The sequence below is a fragment of the Manis javanica genome, chromosome 10 (assembly GCF_040802235.1).
Source record: "Manis javanica isolate MJ-LG chromosome 10, MJ_LKY, whole genome shotgun sequence".
In the NCBI taxonomy this organism is placed as follows: Eukaryota; Metazoa; Chordata; class Mammalia; order Pholidota; family Manidae; genus Manis; species Manis javanica.
In genome coordinates, this window is record NC_133165.1 from 39,061,854 (window position 1) to 39,079,350 (window position 17,497).

The 17,497-nt window shown below is 39.5% G+C and overlaps 1 protein-coding gene and 1 long non-coding RNA gene across 6 annotated transcripts in view; one reads left to right on the plus strand and one right to left on the minus strand.

Annotated features, from left to right (window-relative positions):
* AUTS2 (activator of transcription and developmental regulator AUTS2) overlaps positions 1-17,497 on the plus strand; it is a 1,201,476-nt gene that overhangs the window by 353,575 nt on the left and 830,404 nt on the right. The window lies entirely within an intron of this gene.
* LOC108403473 (uncharacterized) lies at positions 7,255-15,925 on the minus strand. Of its 2 annotated transcripts, XR_012122208.1 has the most exons (4): positions 15,786-15,924; positions 12,963-13,019; positions 11,743-11,808; positions 7,255-11,181 (listed from the first exon to the last, which is right to left on the minus strand). It is a non-coding gene; the product is annotated as an uncharacterized lncRNA (long non-coding RNA). The 2 variants fall into 2 exon arrangements; XR_001854693.3 differs by lacking the exon at positions 12,963-13,019 and having other exon boundaries at positions 7,256-11,181; positions 15,786-15,925.

Genomic DNA, 17,497 nt, shown 5'->3' on the forward strand with positions numbered 1-17,497 from the left:
TTTGTCTATAGAGTATGATTTTCAAAGTGTTTTTGTCCCCATCCACAAAGAAATGTAGTTTATATCACAACCAAGTATATATACTCATATGCATGTGTACAAATTCATGTAAACATCATACTTACATAGATACATATAAACTGAAACAAAGTTTAATTAAATTATCCCTTACTACATGCAATACACTCTACTACTTCCATTTCTGTACTCTTCCATTAATACACATGCACGTGTATGTATGTATTTTTGGTGGTGATGACCTACTAAATTGATTTTATGACTGCGGATACCTATAATTGAGAAACACTGACCTGGAGGGGTGCTCTCCAGGGTGTGGGATGTGCCTCCACTTCCCCACACAGGATTTTTAGGAGAATCCATTGGTGTACAGAACAAAATAGTAGAAATTGTTTAGACTTGTTGTTATCTATAAGGAGGACATGCTGAAAGGTATTAAGAGTTAATATCTTATTGGCAATGCACTGTTCGTCTATGGTCAGTCCATCCTGCCACTTGTAGAATGTGGCCAGTGTCCTGAAGGGAGGGTGGAGGCTTCACAGAATAGCACATTCCTCCAGCCTTTTGCTCGTGTTGTGGGACATGTTCCAGTTTGTGGGAATCATAAATGTGTTACTGGGTTATATTACTTACTTTTAAACTAACTCTCACAGAAAAGTGACTTTAAAAATTCCTTCGGAAAAGCTGCAGTGAGAGAACATAAGCACAAGGGAAGAGCAGGCAAATGGCAGAGCCAATAAAGCTGTGCTGATGTGATCTCCTCATCAGCCGTGTTACCCAGTACAGTCAGCAACCATATACTCATATCCGTATCATATACCTATAAAAGTTATACCTTGAAATAATTGCTAATGTCACTATGTTGGGTAAAACATTAAAAATTGTATTCATTTTTCCTGTGTTTCACCCTTAAGTCATGTTTCTTATTTCTATATATATTTTTTTCTCCCTTTTAAAAATCTATTATATTATATTTTATTTTATTGATTATTGTGGTGTCATTAATCTACAATTACATTAATCTACAATTACACCCCATCACCTAGTCCCTACCACATGCCCCATTAGTCACTGTCCATCAGCTTAGTGAGATGATATTGAATCACTTCTTGTCTTCTCTGTGTTTTACAGCCCTCACCGTGCTCCCACCCCACATTATGTCTGCTAATAGTAATGCCTCCCCCTTTTTCCCCTTTATCCCTCCCTTCCCACCTATCCTCCCCAGTCCCTTTCCCTTTGGTAACTGTTAGTCCATTCTTGGGTTCTGTGAGTCTGCAGCTGTTTTGTTCCTTGAGGTTTTTTTCTTTGTTCTTATACTCCACAGATGAGTGAAATCATTTGATACTTGTCTTTCTCCCTCTGGCTTATTTCACTGAGCATATCCATGTTGTTGCAAACGGTAGGATTTGTTTCCTGAATAATATTCCATTGTGTATATGTACCACACCTTCTTTATCCATTCATCTACTGATACACACTTAGATTGCTTCCATGTCTTGGCTATTGCAGGTAGTGCTGCAATAAACATAGGGGTGCATATGTCTTTTTGAATCTGTGATCTTGTTGTCTTTGGGTAAATTCCTAGAGGTGGAATTCCTGAGTAAAATGGTATTTCTATTTTTAGTTTTCTGAGGAACCTCCATACTGCTTTCCACAATGGTTGCACTAATTCATATTCCCACCAGCAGTGTAAGAGGGTTCCCCTTTCTTCACAACCTCACCAACATTTGTTGTTTGTCTTTTGGATGGTGGTGATCCTTACTGGTGTGAGGTGATAGCTCACTGTGGTTTTAATTTGCATTTCTCTGATGATTAGCGATGTGGATCATCTTTTCATGTGTCTGTTGGCCATCTGAATTTCTTCTTTGGAGAAGTGTCTGTTCAGATCCTATGCCCATTTTTTAATTGAATTATTTGCTTTTTGTTTGTTAAGGTGCATGAGTTCTTATTCTTCTTTCTCAGGATTGCTTTGGCTATTTGGGGTCTATTGTCATTCCACATGAATTTTAAAACTACTTGTTCCTGTTTGTTTAAGAATGCTGTTGGTATTTTGATAGGGATTGCATTGAATCTGTAGATTGCTTTAGCAGGATGGCCATTTTGACAATATTAATTCTTCCTAGCCAAGAGCATGGATGAGTTTCCATTTGTTAGTGTCCTCTTTAATTTTTCTTAAGAGTATGTTGTAGTTGTCAGGGTGTAGGTCTCTCACTTCCTTGGTTATGTTTATTCCTAGGTATTTTATTCTTTTTGATGCAATTGTGAATGGAATTGTTTTCCTGATTTCTCTTTTGGCTAGTTCATCATTAGTGTATGGGAAAGCAACACATTTCTGGGTACTAATTTTGTATCCTGCAGCTTTGCTGCTGAATTCATATATTAGTTCTAGAAGTTTTAGAGTGGAGTCTTTAGGGTTTTCTATGTACAATATGTCATCTGCAAATAGTGACGGTTTGCCTTCTTCTTTACCTATCTAGGTTCCTTGTATTTCTTTGTGTTGTCTGATTGCCATGGCTAGGACGTCCAGTACTAGGTTGAATAACAGTGGGGAGAGTGGGCATCCCTGTCTTCTTCTTGATCTTAGAGGAAAATCTTTCAGCTTCTTGCTGTTAAGTATGGTGTTGGCTGTGGGATTGTCATATGTGGCCTTTATTATGTTGAGGTACCTGCCCTCTATGCCCATTTTGTTGAGAGTTTTTATCATGAATGGCTGTTGAATTTTGTTGAATGCTTTTTCAGCATCTATGGAGATGATCATGAGGTTTTTGTCCTTCTTTTTGTTGATGTGGTGGATGATGTTGATGGATTTTCGAATATTGTACCATCCTTGCATCCCTGAGATGAATCCCACTCTATCATGGTGTATGATCCTCTTGATGTATTTTTGAATCCGGTTTGCTAATATTTTGTTGTTGAGTATTTTTGCATCTATGTTCATCAGGGATATTAGTCTGTAATTTTCTTTTTTGTGGGGTCTTTGCCTGATTTTGGTGTTAGTGTGATGCTAGCTTCATAGAATGAGTTTGGAAGTATTCCCTCTTTTTCTATTTTTGGAAAACTTTATGGTGAATAGGTATTATGTCTTCTCTATATGTCTGATAAAATTCAGTGGTGAAGCCATCTTGCCAGGGATTTTGTTTTGGGGTAGTTTTTTGATTACCAATTCAGTTTCGTTGCTGGTAAGATTTTCTGTTTCTTCCTTGATCAGTCTTAAAGGTTGTATTTTTCTAGAAAGTTGTCCAACTTGTTGGCATACAGATTTTCATAGTATTTTCTAATAATTCTTTATATTTCTGTGGGATCCATCATGATTTTTCCTTTCTCATTTCTGATTCTGTTTATGTGTGTAGATTCTCTTTTTCTCTTAATAAGTCTGGCTAGGCGTTTATCTATTTTGTTTATTTTCTCAAAAACCAGCTCTTGGTTTCATTGATTTTTTCTATTGTTTTATTCTTCTCTATTTTATTTATTTCTTCTCTGATCTTCATTATGTTCCTCCTTCTGCTGACTTTGGGCCTCATTTGTTCTTCTTTTTCCAGTTTCAGTAATTGTGACTTTAGACTACTCATTTGGAATTGTTCTTCCCTTCTAGTTTCAGTTATTGTGACTTTAGACTATTCATTTGGGATTTTTCTTCATTCTTTAAATAGGCCTGGATTGCAATATACTTTCCCCTAAGAACTGCCTTCACTGTGTCCCACAGAAGTTTGGGCTTTGTGCTGTTGTTGTCATTTGTCTCCATATATTGCTTGTCTCTGTTTTAATATGGTCATTGAACCATTGATTATTTAGGAGCATGTGTTTGTGAGCCTTTTGTTTTTTTTGTACAATTTATTTCTAGTTTTATACCTTTGTGGTGTGAGAAGTTGGTCAGTAGAATTTCAGTCTTTCTGAATTTACTGAGGCTCTTTTTGTGGCCTAGTATGTGGTCTATTCTGGAAAATGTTCCATGTGCGCTTGAGAAGAATGAGTATCCTGCTGTTTTTGGTATAGAGTTCTGTAGATGTCTGTTAGGTCCTTCTGTTCTAGTGTGTTGTTCTGGTGGATCTATCCTTTGGAGTGAGTGGTGTGTTGAAGTCTCCTAAAATGAATGCATTGCATTCTATTTCCTCCTTTAATTCTGTTAGTATTTGTTTCATGTATGTCAGTGCCTCTGTATTGGGTGCATATGTATTTATAATGGTTATATCCTCTTGTGGGACTGACCCCTTTATCATTATGTAATGTCCTATTTTATCTCTTGTGCCTTTCTTTGTCTTGAAGTCTATTTTTGTCTGATACAAGTACTGCAACACCTTTTCTCTCCCTATTGTTTGCATGAAATATGTCTTTCCATACCTTCACTTTTAGTCTGTGTATGTCTTTTGGTTTAAGGTGAGTCTCTTGTAGGCAGCGTATAGATGGGTCTTGCTTTTTCATCCATTCTATTATTCTGTGTCTTTTGATTGTTGCATTCAGTCCATTTACATTTAGGGTGATTATTGAAAATTATGTGATTATTGCCATTGCAGGCTTTAGATTCGTGGTTACCAAAAAGGTTCAAGGGTAGCTTCTTTACTATCAAACCATCTAACTTAACTCGCTTATTGAGCTATTATAAAGACAGTCTGATGGTTCTTTATTTCTCTCCCTTCTTATTTTTCCTCCTCCATTCTTTATATGTTAGGTGTTTATTCTGTACTCTTTTGTGTGTCCTTTGACTGCTTTTGTGAATGGTTGATTTTATTTTTTGCCTTTAGTTAGTGTGTGGTTGGTCTGTTTTCTTTGGTGTGATTTTGTTTTCTCTGGTGACATCTACTTTGCCTTAGTTATGCTTCCATCTAGAGCATTCCCTTAAAAATATACTGTAGAGTTGGTTTGTGGCAGGCAAATTCCCTCAACTTTTGCTTGTCTGGGAATTGTTTAATCACTCCTTCATATTTAAATGATAATCATTGCTGGATACAGTATTCTTGGTTCAAGGCCCTTCTGTTTCATTGTGTTAAATATGTCATGCCATTCTCTTCTTGCCTGTTAGGTTTCTGTTGAGAAGTCTGATGATAGCCTGATGGGATTTCCTTTGTAGGTAATCTTTAATACTCTGTCCTTGTCTTTGATCTTTTCCATTATAATTATTATATGCCTTGGTGTTGTCCTCCTTTGGTCCCTTGTATTGGGAGATCTGTGGGCTTCCATGGTCTGAAAGACTATTTCCTCCCCCAGTTTGGGGAAGTTTTCAGCAATTATTTCTTTTCTATCCCTTTTTCTCTCTCTTTTTCTTCTGGTACCCCTGTATTGCAAATATTGTTCCATTTGGATTGGTTACACAGTTCTCTTAATATTCTTTCATTCCTGGAGATCCTTTTATCTCTCTCTGCCTCAGCTTCTCTGTATTCCTGTTCTATGATTTCTATTCCATGAACAGTCTTTTGCACCTCCTCCAGTCTGCTCTTAAATCCTTCTAGAGTTTGTTTCATTTCTGTAATATCCCTCCTGACTTCATCCCTTAGCTCTTACATATTTCTCTGCAGGTCCATCAGCATGGTTATGACCTTTATTTTGAATTATTTTTCAGGAAGATTGGTTATATCTATCTCCCCAGGCCCTCTCTCGGGTGTTGTCTGGGTGTTTCTTGACTGGTCCAGATTCTTCTGCCTTTTCAGGGCAATAAAGGTAGTCTTAGACAGGTGGCACATGTGTCAGCTGGGAGAACACAATCAGTTTTGTTTGCTAGTTGCTTTGCTGTTCTCCACTGCCTGTGTGTGTTAGCTGCACACCGGGAGCAGCCTCTGGGTTAATTAAGCCTCTGAACTGTCATTGGCGTTGCAGCCCTTGGGGTAGCCCATAACCCTGCAGGGAGTGACAGGTGCACCGGGTGTGTTCTCCTGCGAGAACGGTGCCCCCTTGTGCCGTTCCTGCCTTGCCCCGGCTTCCTCTGTCTATGCCAGGCAGCTGTGTGCTGGCGGCAGCCTCTGGGCCTGTCCCGGTTTAGTTGTGTGCAGGGAGGACACTCTGCGTGGTTGGTGTGGGCGGAGCTGCTGTCTGTTTGCTTGGCCAGTGTGGCAGGGCAGCACCTGCTGGGGAGAACAAACTGCAGGCTGTTTATTTCTGTGAGGGGCTCCAGAGCTGCATTGCCACCTTTGGGGTTAAGGCACCTGAAGTTCCTCAGGATTCCCAGCCAGCAGAATATAATTAAAACATATATTCTGCTGGCTGAGTGTGCCGGGATGATTCCATCCAGCTGTGAAGCCCCTGTCCCTTTAAGACTTTCAAAAAGCACTAGCTTTTCTTTTGTCCCAGGGGAGCTGGCTGTGGGGATCTGCTCGCAGTCTCTTTCTCTGACCCTTCCCTTCTGTTTCCCTAATAGCCAGCACACCATGCAATGTGTGTCTGTGCTCCCGGTGCAGATTACTAGGGCTGGTTATTTAGCAGCCCTATGCTTCCACTCCCTCCTCAGTGTGACTCCTTTCTTCCCGCTGGTGAGCTGGAGTGCGGGGAGTGTTCGGGTCCCGCCGGGTCACGGCTTTGTATCTTACCCTTTTCGTGAAATGCTGAGTTCTTGCAGATGTAGATGTAGCCTGGCTGTTGTACTGTATCTTATTTTCTCTCTTTTAGGCATAGGTGTATTTGTTGTATTTTCAAAACTATATATGGTTTTGGGAGGAGATTTCCACCATTCTACTCACCCCGCCATCTTGGCTCCTCTCATTTTGAGCTATATTTTATAATATATATAATTGCACACTTTCAGGAGAATATGCTCATTTTTTTATATTGATAAGTGTTTATTGCCAAATTATGTGGTGATTGTTCCTGGTCTGGAGAACAACTAGTAGAAGTGTCCAATAGTTGTTCATGGACATCTCAGGGTCTAGCTGAAGACAAGAGTGAAAACATGGGTAGGAGACAGAGGATGTTTGTGTATAATAAATTAGCTAACCACCCTCTCTGTGTGGATTCAGCTCCAAGGGCACATAGTTAGGTGAGAAGCCTGTGTCTTTATGCACATCACAGAAATTTTCACTTTCTCCTGGCAAAGCAGCCCTGTGTTTGGCACATGGCTTGGCAAGTGGGCAAGGGCTGTGTTTTAGCCCCAGCTCCATTCTTTATTCTTCTGCAGGCACAGCCTATACAAATAGGTGCAGGTAATAGTCCTGATGATGATGAGGTACTAAAAAAGAAAGATGATGATTGACAGGAGACAGTGAAATATAGGACACTGTGGCAACTAGCCCCCTCCCCTCTTTTATGTATGTTTTCATTCAACTAGGTATTTATAAAATACCTGTTCTATGCCAGCCATCTTCTACAATAGGAACTGACAAACTACGGCCTGCTGGCCAAATCTGACCTGATGCCTGTTTTTGTAAATTAATCTTCATTTGGAACATAGCTACTCTCCTTTGTTTTTGTATTTTTGGTTGCTGCTCCTAAGCTATAATGGCAGAGTTGTATAATTGCAACAGAGATAGTATGGCCTGCAAAGCCTGAAGTTGTTTACTTATCTGGCTCTTCACTGAAAATGGTAGAGGACTTGTGTTCTAGAAGATTAATCAGTGCTTGCTTCTAGTGCCACTACATGGTAACTGAGCTGTAGGAGGCTTGGCCTCTCTCATGTGCCCTGATTACCAGCAACCACCTCCATCAGAGCTACATTGGGGTAGAGGGACAGAGATGAAAGCATGCATCCAGGGCACGCCCATTGCTTAGTTGTCTACACAGGCCAGTCAGTGTGGAGAAGAGGCCTAGTGGGAGGCTGGCTAGTCTTGACTCTGAAATCAGGTCACCTTGTGGCCTTCCTTCTGGGCCTCAGTTTCCTTCACTCTGTAACTGGGAGATCACACTAGATCCATAATTCTCAGACTTCAACCTGCAGTAGAATCATCTAGAAGGCTCACTGAAAGGATTTCTGGGCCCCACACCTCCCACCATGGTTTCTGATTCAGTAGGTTTGGGGAGTGCCTGAGAATTTACATTTAACAAATTCTCAGATGCTGCTGCTGATCTGGTGGCCCCATGAAGAACCACTGCGTAGGATCTTCTGTAAGGAGTTTCTGGAAGAGGAATTGGTTCTCTATAGATAGGCAGTATAACTGGATTGCTTTTTGATAGCCTTCCTCCTTTGGCTTTGGGAAGAAGAAGGCTGGGATATTTACCATGGCAAATGATGTTTGTAGAGGCCACATCCTAGATTCCTCTCTGACATGTATACTGGAGCTATCCTCGACAGAATTGTAAACCTTCACATTCCACTTATGTAAAGGGAACTGCAGGCCGCTTCTTATAATCCCTCATCCTAGATTTCTCACATTCCCAGGTCTTTGACCTCCTCAGCCCTGCCTCTCACCTCCACTTCCTCCTAACTTTGCATTCTCCTGTTTACATCTTGGGCCTTGTCACCTGGGATTACTCTTCCTTGGAAATCATGAACTTGTGTCATTCCATCAGTGCACCTCAGCAGTTTGTGCTTTGGTAAAGCTTTTACCTCTTTTCTCTCCCAAAGAAATAATTCTCTGAACTATTTCTGTATCTTCAAAATCTTTTTTAAATCTCTACACTTTGTTACAAAATTTTATTGATCTATGTTTCTACTTCCCTTACTACAAGGTAGCCTTCCTGAGAAAGAGTATTTCATATTGTTTATTTAGGTTTCTACAGAACAAAGTACTATGTCTGGTACATTGTAGGTACTCAATAAATAACTGTTTAACTGAGTTAGAGTAAGATAGGATTTGAATCACAGCTTCTGTCTTGCGTCTTGAATCTGTCTTGCTTCACAGCATTGTAGTTAGCCCTCCCACCACCCCGTGGCTTATACATTTTAGTCTGTTGTAAGGAGAGAATTGTTTAATAGGTGATGTCATTTGTGATATGCGTTGTCTTTTTTCCTTAGTTAAGTGTGCTATTAGTGATGATTTTTCATTTTGTCAAAATGCATTTTTTCTTTTATCAGATACAGTTCAAACAAAATACTTTTAGACAACATCCTAAGAACATTTGGAAATAATGACATTTCAGATCTATTTTCTCCCTTTGCTTTAAAAAAGTATATACAGCTTTGCTTTAAAAAAGTATATACAACTATAATTATGCATACAGCTATGATGCATATGTTTGTGACAATTTTCCAGAGGGATAGCTAGGTAACCAGGCTCATTTTTCCATAATGTGAATGTCATTCACAAACTATTACCATAATTGATGCACCAAGCTGCTATAGGGTAAATAATGTGTGTGAGAAGCAAGCTAGTAGTCAATGAATATTAAAGAACAAAACCTCATTTTAAAAAAGAAGCTGTAATTATAACCAATTTGAATTTGTATTGCAAAACTAGTTAAAATAAATTGACTGCCATTTATCTATGTAATTCCTTGTGTAGAAGAAGTAGGTATATGAGTAGAGTTATATAGAAATATGTAATGCACATATTTTTTAATATATAAGTTTTTATAATGTTTAAAAAGTTTAATAATAAGTTTTTATAAATGCCAAACTTAAAAATTAGTCATTTTTCAAAGACATTTGATACAGAGGTGAGGTGAACATGAGCATAGTTAATCCATGAAATTTACATTGATGGAAAGAGCACAACTGCAGTTTTCTTATCTTTTGCCTGTGTGTTTTCCATCTATCTGGAATGTCTTATTACTTTCCTTGACCAAATCAGCTTTTGTGTTTTTTTCAAAGTTCCTTTTTCACAACAAGTCTTGCTCATCTACCTCTAATCCCTCTGTTATTGCCTTCTAGATACTCATCAATTTCTGTGTGTGGTGTATTGATTTGCACTTTTGGGATTTGTTGTTTTGTAATAGGAGGCCAAAAGTCATTTCTTACATGTATCATTAGTCTCCTTAATCAGAGTGCCTCGTCATTTCAGAAAGAGATTGTTTTGTGTGTGTGTAGTTCTTTCTGCATTCATCAAGAAACATGGTTAGGGCTCTCTGTGCATGTGCTGAGTCCTCAGTAAGTACTATTAGTATCTCTTTTTGTATGTCAGATGCTGCATTGTTTTTGTAGAATCTTTTAAATTTTGTGCTTGCTTCCCAGTGTTTCTAAAAAGTGCTCTAATATGACTGGAAAGAATTTGATCCTGTTGGTGTGATTTGCTGGAACATGTAATCAGAAATCTGGAACATGGCTTATGTGAAATATGTACCCTCCCATCAAGTTATGAAATCAAAAGGAAACATGCCGCCTTCGTCTCTTGGCATTGAATGTTTTTTAAACAGACATTTTAGATATAAACAAAAGGTAAGATTGGGTCGTAGCTTAGAAATTTTGTATTTCAAAATAAATCTTAGTGTATCTAAGGAATCTTTTAGAAAAATCTCTTCCACACTGATCCTGTTCTTAGTTGTAATCTCAGTATATTCAGGTGATTTTCTTTGAATATATACCTGTTCCTTCTGTATGGGCATCTGTCATTTTTTCTTTTATAGCAATGAAAATATAGACAGCTTCTGATATGTTTTCTGTGGCCCTTAATGTCAGAGAGAGTCAATTTATTTGGCTAGCTTATTCCAATTGGATATGTTTCTATAGTAGAAAAATGAATAAATAGAATGTTCCTTAATCTATTGTGGGTTTAGACAGAGCCCATGTTGTAAATATGTGCAGCTCTTCTTTTCAAAAAAGGATTTTTCTTTTTTCCCTTTAATCCAGTCTTAAATAGTTTGACCTTTCTGAGAGCTTTTTGGAAAGATACAAGGAAAAATAAACTCATACAACCTCAAGGAATAGTAAGTATAAAAAATCACTTCTATGAAGGTATAATTGGTTCAAAAATTGAGCATTGTGTTTCATACTTCAGTGCATAGTAGGCCATTGTTCATGTGTCTGTTTCTAGGATAGCTTGATCATGACAAGGGGGGACATTATCCAGGAGCGGACACTTTAGAGGGGCAAGGAGCCCTGAAGCCAACACTTGTGGAGACTGTTCTCATCCTTCAATCTTTCTACAGGACAGCTTGGCATCCCTTGAGACCTTTGGCCTGCTTCCCTCATGGTCTGTGGACACAGCATAGCTTGGAGTGGTGCTATTTGAGTCTGTTCTTGGCAGTGGTCCTTGGCTTTTTTCCTGCTAGGCCCTGTGTCTCTCAGGAGCAGAGAAGAGGTCAGATGCAGACAGCAGGCATGATTTCTGCTTCCTGAAATGCTCAGCTGATGTGCACTTCTCCCTCCCCCTAGGGTTTAAGGAATAACACATTTATCATGGAATGTAATGAGTAGGAAAGAATATGTGGCTTTCATTTCTGCTGAATAGCATAGTGTAGAATAAAAATCTTTCTGTTTACAGTTCAGCTCTATCTCTTTGTAGCTTGCATCAAGCTATTTTAAGCTTTACAGTTAAGATGAACTTTTGAACAGTTTCATTTGCAAAGTCTTTCTTGGAGGGTCAAGGGAAGCTTTTGTGAAGAGTTCAGGTCTGAGATGAGAACTCTTGAGAACTCTGAGTTAAACAGAGGTAGAAGTAGGGGTGTGTGTGTGTGTGTGTGTGTGTATGTATGTGAGAATCACGTGCATTGGCATGCAAAGCATATGCATGAATGCATGTGCTTAGTTGGGCAAGGACTAGAAGGGTTGAAGGCGATGAAAAGCTGCTTCCAGCAGAGGAAGCACCACCACGTATGGAGGTTGGAAGACCCCTGTGGTTTTTGACAGATGAATGAATCTAGAAGGTTTATAAGAGCTGTGACAAGCCATGTTTGCTGAGAACAGGCAAAGTCCTTGAGAGCCCATCATACCTCTTCAGTCTCTCTTAACAAGCGTTCAGATGCTCTGCCAGAGGATATGGTGTGTTCCAAGTGCAGCTGCAATGGAAATAGAATTCTTTTAGTGCCGCTGAAGCAACTCCTCCACATAGATCATCCCATTTTAACAATAAACTGTCTGTTTAAAACAAAACAAAAAAGGTGGGTGGGAGTTGGAAGGAGAAGGGGCTTATGCCAGGAAATGAAAATAAGTTGCTGCAGAAGTTTGTCTGGGTTGTGGTTAGAATTATTAAAACGGCTCAATTACCAGTTTGTTATTTCTCAGTATATGTTTTTGTGAACTTTTAATTCTCCAGAAAACATTAAGGGCAGTCGTATTCTTATTAGAGAATGCATCCCTATTATCAGAAATAACATACTTGAAGCTCAAAAATCTTGGCATCTTTCACCATTTAAGTTTACCAGGGAGCGAGGTAGACTTAATGGAGTCTTCTCTGGTCTTCGTTCTCCCTTCTTTATGGCAGGTCAGCCTTTGGACATAATCAGGGCATGATTAAGACTTTGTTGTAGCAGGAGAAGTTTCTGACTTGAAGTCTAAGAAGTGGTGTTTTGGTTGTGTTTCCAACTAACTGCAGCTCTTAAGCAAAGGTTAAGAGGTTGTAATAGAATTGAAGGTGATACTCCCTTTATCTTTCATCAAGCTTGATTGGGAGCCTGGACTCTGCCAACTGCTTTAAAACTATGTGCTCATTTAATTCTTACAAGAACCCCCATTTTAGGTTAAGTTTTGACTGGAGCTGAGATCCTCAGTCTCCAGAGCTGTGTGTGTGATCAGTTACACACTCTTCAGGAAAGTAGCCTTTCCCCCCTGCCTGCCCCAATTCTTGTCCTAACCATCTTTTAAGGTACTTGAAATAAAGCACAATCAAAATCTACCTCTTGAATTGAACTTAATTTTCTTCTTAGCCTTCTATTCAGCAAAGCTCTATATTCATGCAAATATTAGATATTTAAGGGGGACAAAGAATATTTTATTTTATCTTCATTTGGCTCCAAGAGAATTTGTATTCTGCTATTATTCTAACTGTTCCACATCATATTACCTTACATGAAATGTATACTGCAATCACAGTCTTTCTAGGATTCTCAGGGGGTACTCTTATATGCAGTAGCATGATGCTAAAGAGCCAGAAAGTTTCATAGACCCAACTCAGCCACAGACCAGCTGTGGGACATTGATGCAGTCACCTCACCTCTCTCGGCTTCACTTCTTTCATCGCTGTGGCATTTGATCCAGATCAGTTCACAGCCTGGGAGGTACAGTCTTTATCAGAACACTGAATAGGTCACATGTGCTATGCTTTTGTGGGCCCAGTATTTCTAGGTGTTTCTAATAGGGTTAGTTAATAAAATAGAAATTTACTAAAACATTAAATTCTTATTTTTGTGTTTCTTCAATCAGTGAATGCCTGCTAAAATCCAACTGATGTTATCATTTGAGTTCTTTTCTTGCTTAAAAAGGGCTTCATGCTAAAAGTCAGACACTATTGGTTTTCACGAGCTTTTCAAGTCCTCCACAATTAGAAGATTAACTGAGCCTGTTAATGAGTCTACTTGATTACCCAAATTTTAGCTTTGGGAATCTTTCACTATCTTATTTCCCCCACTTCTCCATGAATATTTGGATTTATGAGAAAGGGGGAAAATCACAAGGAAATGAACTGACCTTCAAAAAAAAATCCAATCTTGTATAATCTGTCCCAAAGACAGAATGTGTTACTGTCATGTCTTTAAGTATAGTTGGTCATTGGTCACCCTCCCCACTCCTTCTGTCCTGTGAAGCCCTGTACACCCCACTATTCCCTCAGATTCCAAGTCCTGCAGCCTCCCTCCTTCCTCAGCCAGCCTGCATTACATGGAAAGCTTTCCCACCCCTTGGATCCTGGACATTCTTATCCTGCCTATTTCCTCTAGCAGCACATCAGCTGTCTGCCCTCTGTTGAGCTTCTGTGTGCAACTTGAAATACTTAAAACTCTGTCTGGAATATTGTTATAGATTCATGGGCCTCAACATCTGATGGGTTTTTCAGTGTTGCCCATCAATGCATTTTACCCTGTTGCCTTCTTTGTCCCCTTGGTAGCAATTTCAAACTCTGCCCACTCAGGCTACAATGATAGCGAACATTTATCAAGAACTTACTGTGGCAGAGAGAATGTTCCAAGGACTTTACATTCATTATCTTATCACCATTCTTGCTATGTGACCTAAACATTCCTCCCTCCATCCCTTCCAACAAATACTAACTGAGCATCAGCTACATCCAGGCACTGTGCCAAGCTCACAAGTCTGTGAGGCAGACTGGCGACTTGCTCTCAAGAAGCCTCCAAATCAGAGGGAGTTGCAGAGAAGGAAAAGAACATTGTATAATAGGTGCTAAGAAGGGGCAACTTTCAGTATTCTACTTTCAGCACAGGGATGTGCCAACCCTGGCTTGGCGATGCAGATAAAGAAAACTTCTTGCAGGAAGTGACAGCTAAGTGTCAATCTAAAGGATGAAAGAATATGAGTTAGCATGATAGGGGTATGTAAGAGTGTTCTAGAAAGAAGAGCATCTGGATGCTGAAAGATTAGAGAACTGAGAGGGGCCTGTAAGAATAGGGCATCCTTCTAAGAGAAATTAGAGGCCTTCGGGTACAAACTCCATTCACTCTCTTTCCCACATCTTAAGTGATTTTTATCTTCACTTAGTAACTCAAATAGAATCTGCTGAGATCGTTTATTGTACATGGGATTTAGGGGATGAGTTTTGACACATTTCCTGTCAATCTCAACATGAAGTTTTACTATGCACTTGTGTAGCTGCTCTGTTGAATTAGAATGTTTGGGTGGGTGGGTGTAGAGGAAAATGCTTCCTCAATAATTTTATGAAAAAGTTAGTAATTATTATGATGTAGGGGTAGAGTTTTTTTTAGGAGGGCTTTTCAGTGTTAATCACTCCTAAAATTTTGAATGCAAAAACGAAGCTACTGCTTAGCCTGATGGTATGTAATAGCAGCTTCAGAAATGGGAACATATTCTTTTTCCATGAGGACATTTAGCAGATGACATTTAGGTCTCAGCAAACGTTATGCCCTCAAACACCATGACTGAGGAAAACATGATGTGCCTCAGATGAAGCGTCTGTGGGGATGAAAGGTTGGTGCTTCTCTGACAAAAAAGTAGGGAAATGAAATAATGCCCACACAAGTTCCTGGTCATTTGCAAATGTGAAAGGGAGAGGAGCCCCCATGTAGACCTTGACTTTTCTGATGGGCAGAGGAGGTTGCTCATGAGAACAGTATGTGGGCTTCATGGTTCCATTCAGTCTTAGGAATGAGTGGGCACAAAGCAACTGAGTGGTAAAATATTTCAAACTCTTTTTTTTCAAACCAGTTTGAAATAAAGAGACTGGTAATACCCAACATTCAAACTCACCTGTTTCTCTTTCTCTTTGCATTTGGGGGTACTTCATAACATCCCATAGAATTTATTTTTAAATCCCATGAATTGTAACTATTTTGTACTTAAAAGATATTTATTACTTTGGGCTAGGAATGTGGGAATTAGGGACAAGAGCTGTGCCATTTTATTATTAAATATTTTGAGGATCATGGTTTTCCACAAACCTGAATGTGTCTACCTTATCATCTTTAGTGCAAGAATGCATAGATGTCACATTCACATATGCTAAAGCTATGCAACAGATTTCATCTCTCATTTCTATTTCTTCCATTTCTTGAGTCTTGTAAAGTGGGTGCCATGATTCTATTCTATGATTTCTTGAGAAGTTTAATGAGTCAATAGTAATAAAACAGAAACACTGTCTTTAGATTTCTGAAAAAAAAAGTATGTGTAAAATAGCAGTCATTTTTCTAAGCTGTTAGTTGTTGAGGTTGAATGCCAGGAGCTGTTTTGGCAGCTAGTAGAAGTAAAAAGGAATAGCAAGAGAAAGGTGGCCCAGTTCCTCTTTCTCTGGCTACAAGAGGTTGAAACATGTTACTTTGGCTGAAGAATTTAAAATGGGATTCTTACTCACTTTTTGCTGAACAGGCTGGGCTGTTTTTAGTGTTGTAATCTTCTGTAGGCAAGGGAGAAAGGTCACCTCCTGATCTTGTTTTGGGGATCATGGTGTGAAAGCTGTGGCAGAATCCTTTTTGTTGACACAGGCTCCTGTCAGAATAATGTCTGGCCAGGTGTTAATCTGTCCTGAGGGGGAGCGCTGGAATTCATTATTCCTCCCGCTGGGGTAGGGTTCGGTGGAGGAGGTTGTCCTTCAGGGCGTGTCCGAGGGCTAGGGCCTGCCTCCCTTTACATCACATGTGCCCTTTGTGATGAAGGCAGCTGAAGTCCCTTTGAGGAATTCTCTTGTCAGCCAGCCAGGAGAGCAACACAGAGGGAGGGAGAAGCAAGCAGCTCTGCCAGGCAGTCCTGGAGCGTGGTTTCTGGAGCAAGATCACATGCAGTGTTTTAAGCACCAAGAGAAGGTGTCGCAGGAACATAAAGGGGAAGGAGGCCAGGTTTGAAATACTGCATTTTCCTATTTCTTTCCTCTTTGCCCCTCTTGTCTTAGAATACATGTCATCTTTTGGAAAACTCAGCATCTGAAAGAAGACTTTGCAGAAACACAGCTTTTTCTTCAGCATTATACTGTTTGAGGTTTTTTTTCTTCCTCTTTTTATTTATTTTTTCCATCTTCTTTTCCTCTGAGGGCAGGAGGTGAGACAATGATCAAGTCAAGCTGGTTCTATGTTAAGTTCAAGTATGCAGAGAAGGTAAGTCAATATGTTTTATTTTCGCAAGGGGAACTTGCCACATCCCTCCAGTCTTCTCATGTTGACAGGCTCCCCCAGCCACTTGGGGAAGTAAACAAGTCTAAGTTTTATTTGTGAATGTGTTTCCTCTAACTTAATGATTCTTAGATGAAACTCAGACTGTGCTAATCTGCATTGCCACTAACCAGGAGGAAAGAATCTTCAAGCGGTGTTCCAAGGCATTACTTAGAGTTTAAAGAAAAAAGCAATGCAACTGCAGTAACAGGAAAGACAGGCTTTAGACTGGACAGAGAATTTTTAAGAGGAGTATTTATTGTGCAACTTGGTATACTTGTGGTTCTGAAACAAATTGACACTCACTTCGCTTAGTGAGGGTTTTTATTTTTTTCTTTAGTTAACTGATGCACATTCATACATAAGGAGAGCTTTGCAATGCTATTTGGGTATAGAAGGAATCCCCACCATTCTGGCTGGCCGTATATGAGACTGTCTCTTTACTGTCTGTTGGGGGTAAGCAATTGGTTGCATCTGAGATTTTGATGTTACAATTCTATGTTTTTATATGTCGCTGCTAGATTTTGGGGAAATAATTGTGTACTTCTTTTTTTTTTTTTGAACCGTTTATTTCTTGACACACCTTCACCTACCCGGTGTGGTTGGCCATCTTTTTGGTTGTGGATCCGTATGTGTCACTTACTCTGTTGGGAAATTATTGGTATCCAGGAGCACCCTAAAATGTCCCCCTTTTGAAATTGTTCCTTACTTTAGTTGCTCATGGAAACCATAGCCATAGTGACTGAAGAGTCAAGCTGAATCCCTAGAGAATGAAATTGTGATGTGACAAGATGGAAAATTGTGAAGACCGTCTTCATGCCTTTTACGGTTACATACATAAGCACATTTTAAAAACTCCCTCCTCCCTCTAGTTTAAAAAATAAATCAGTACACTTTGGGCTCATTTTTCCTACCCTGTTTT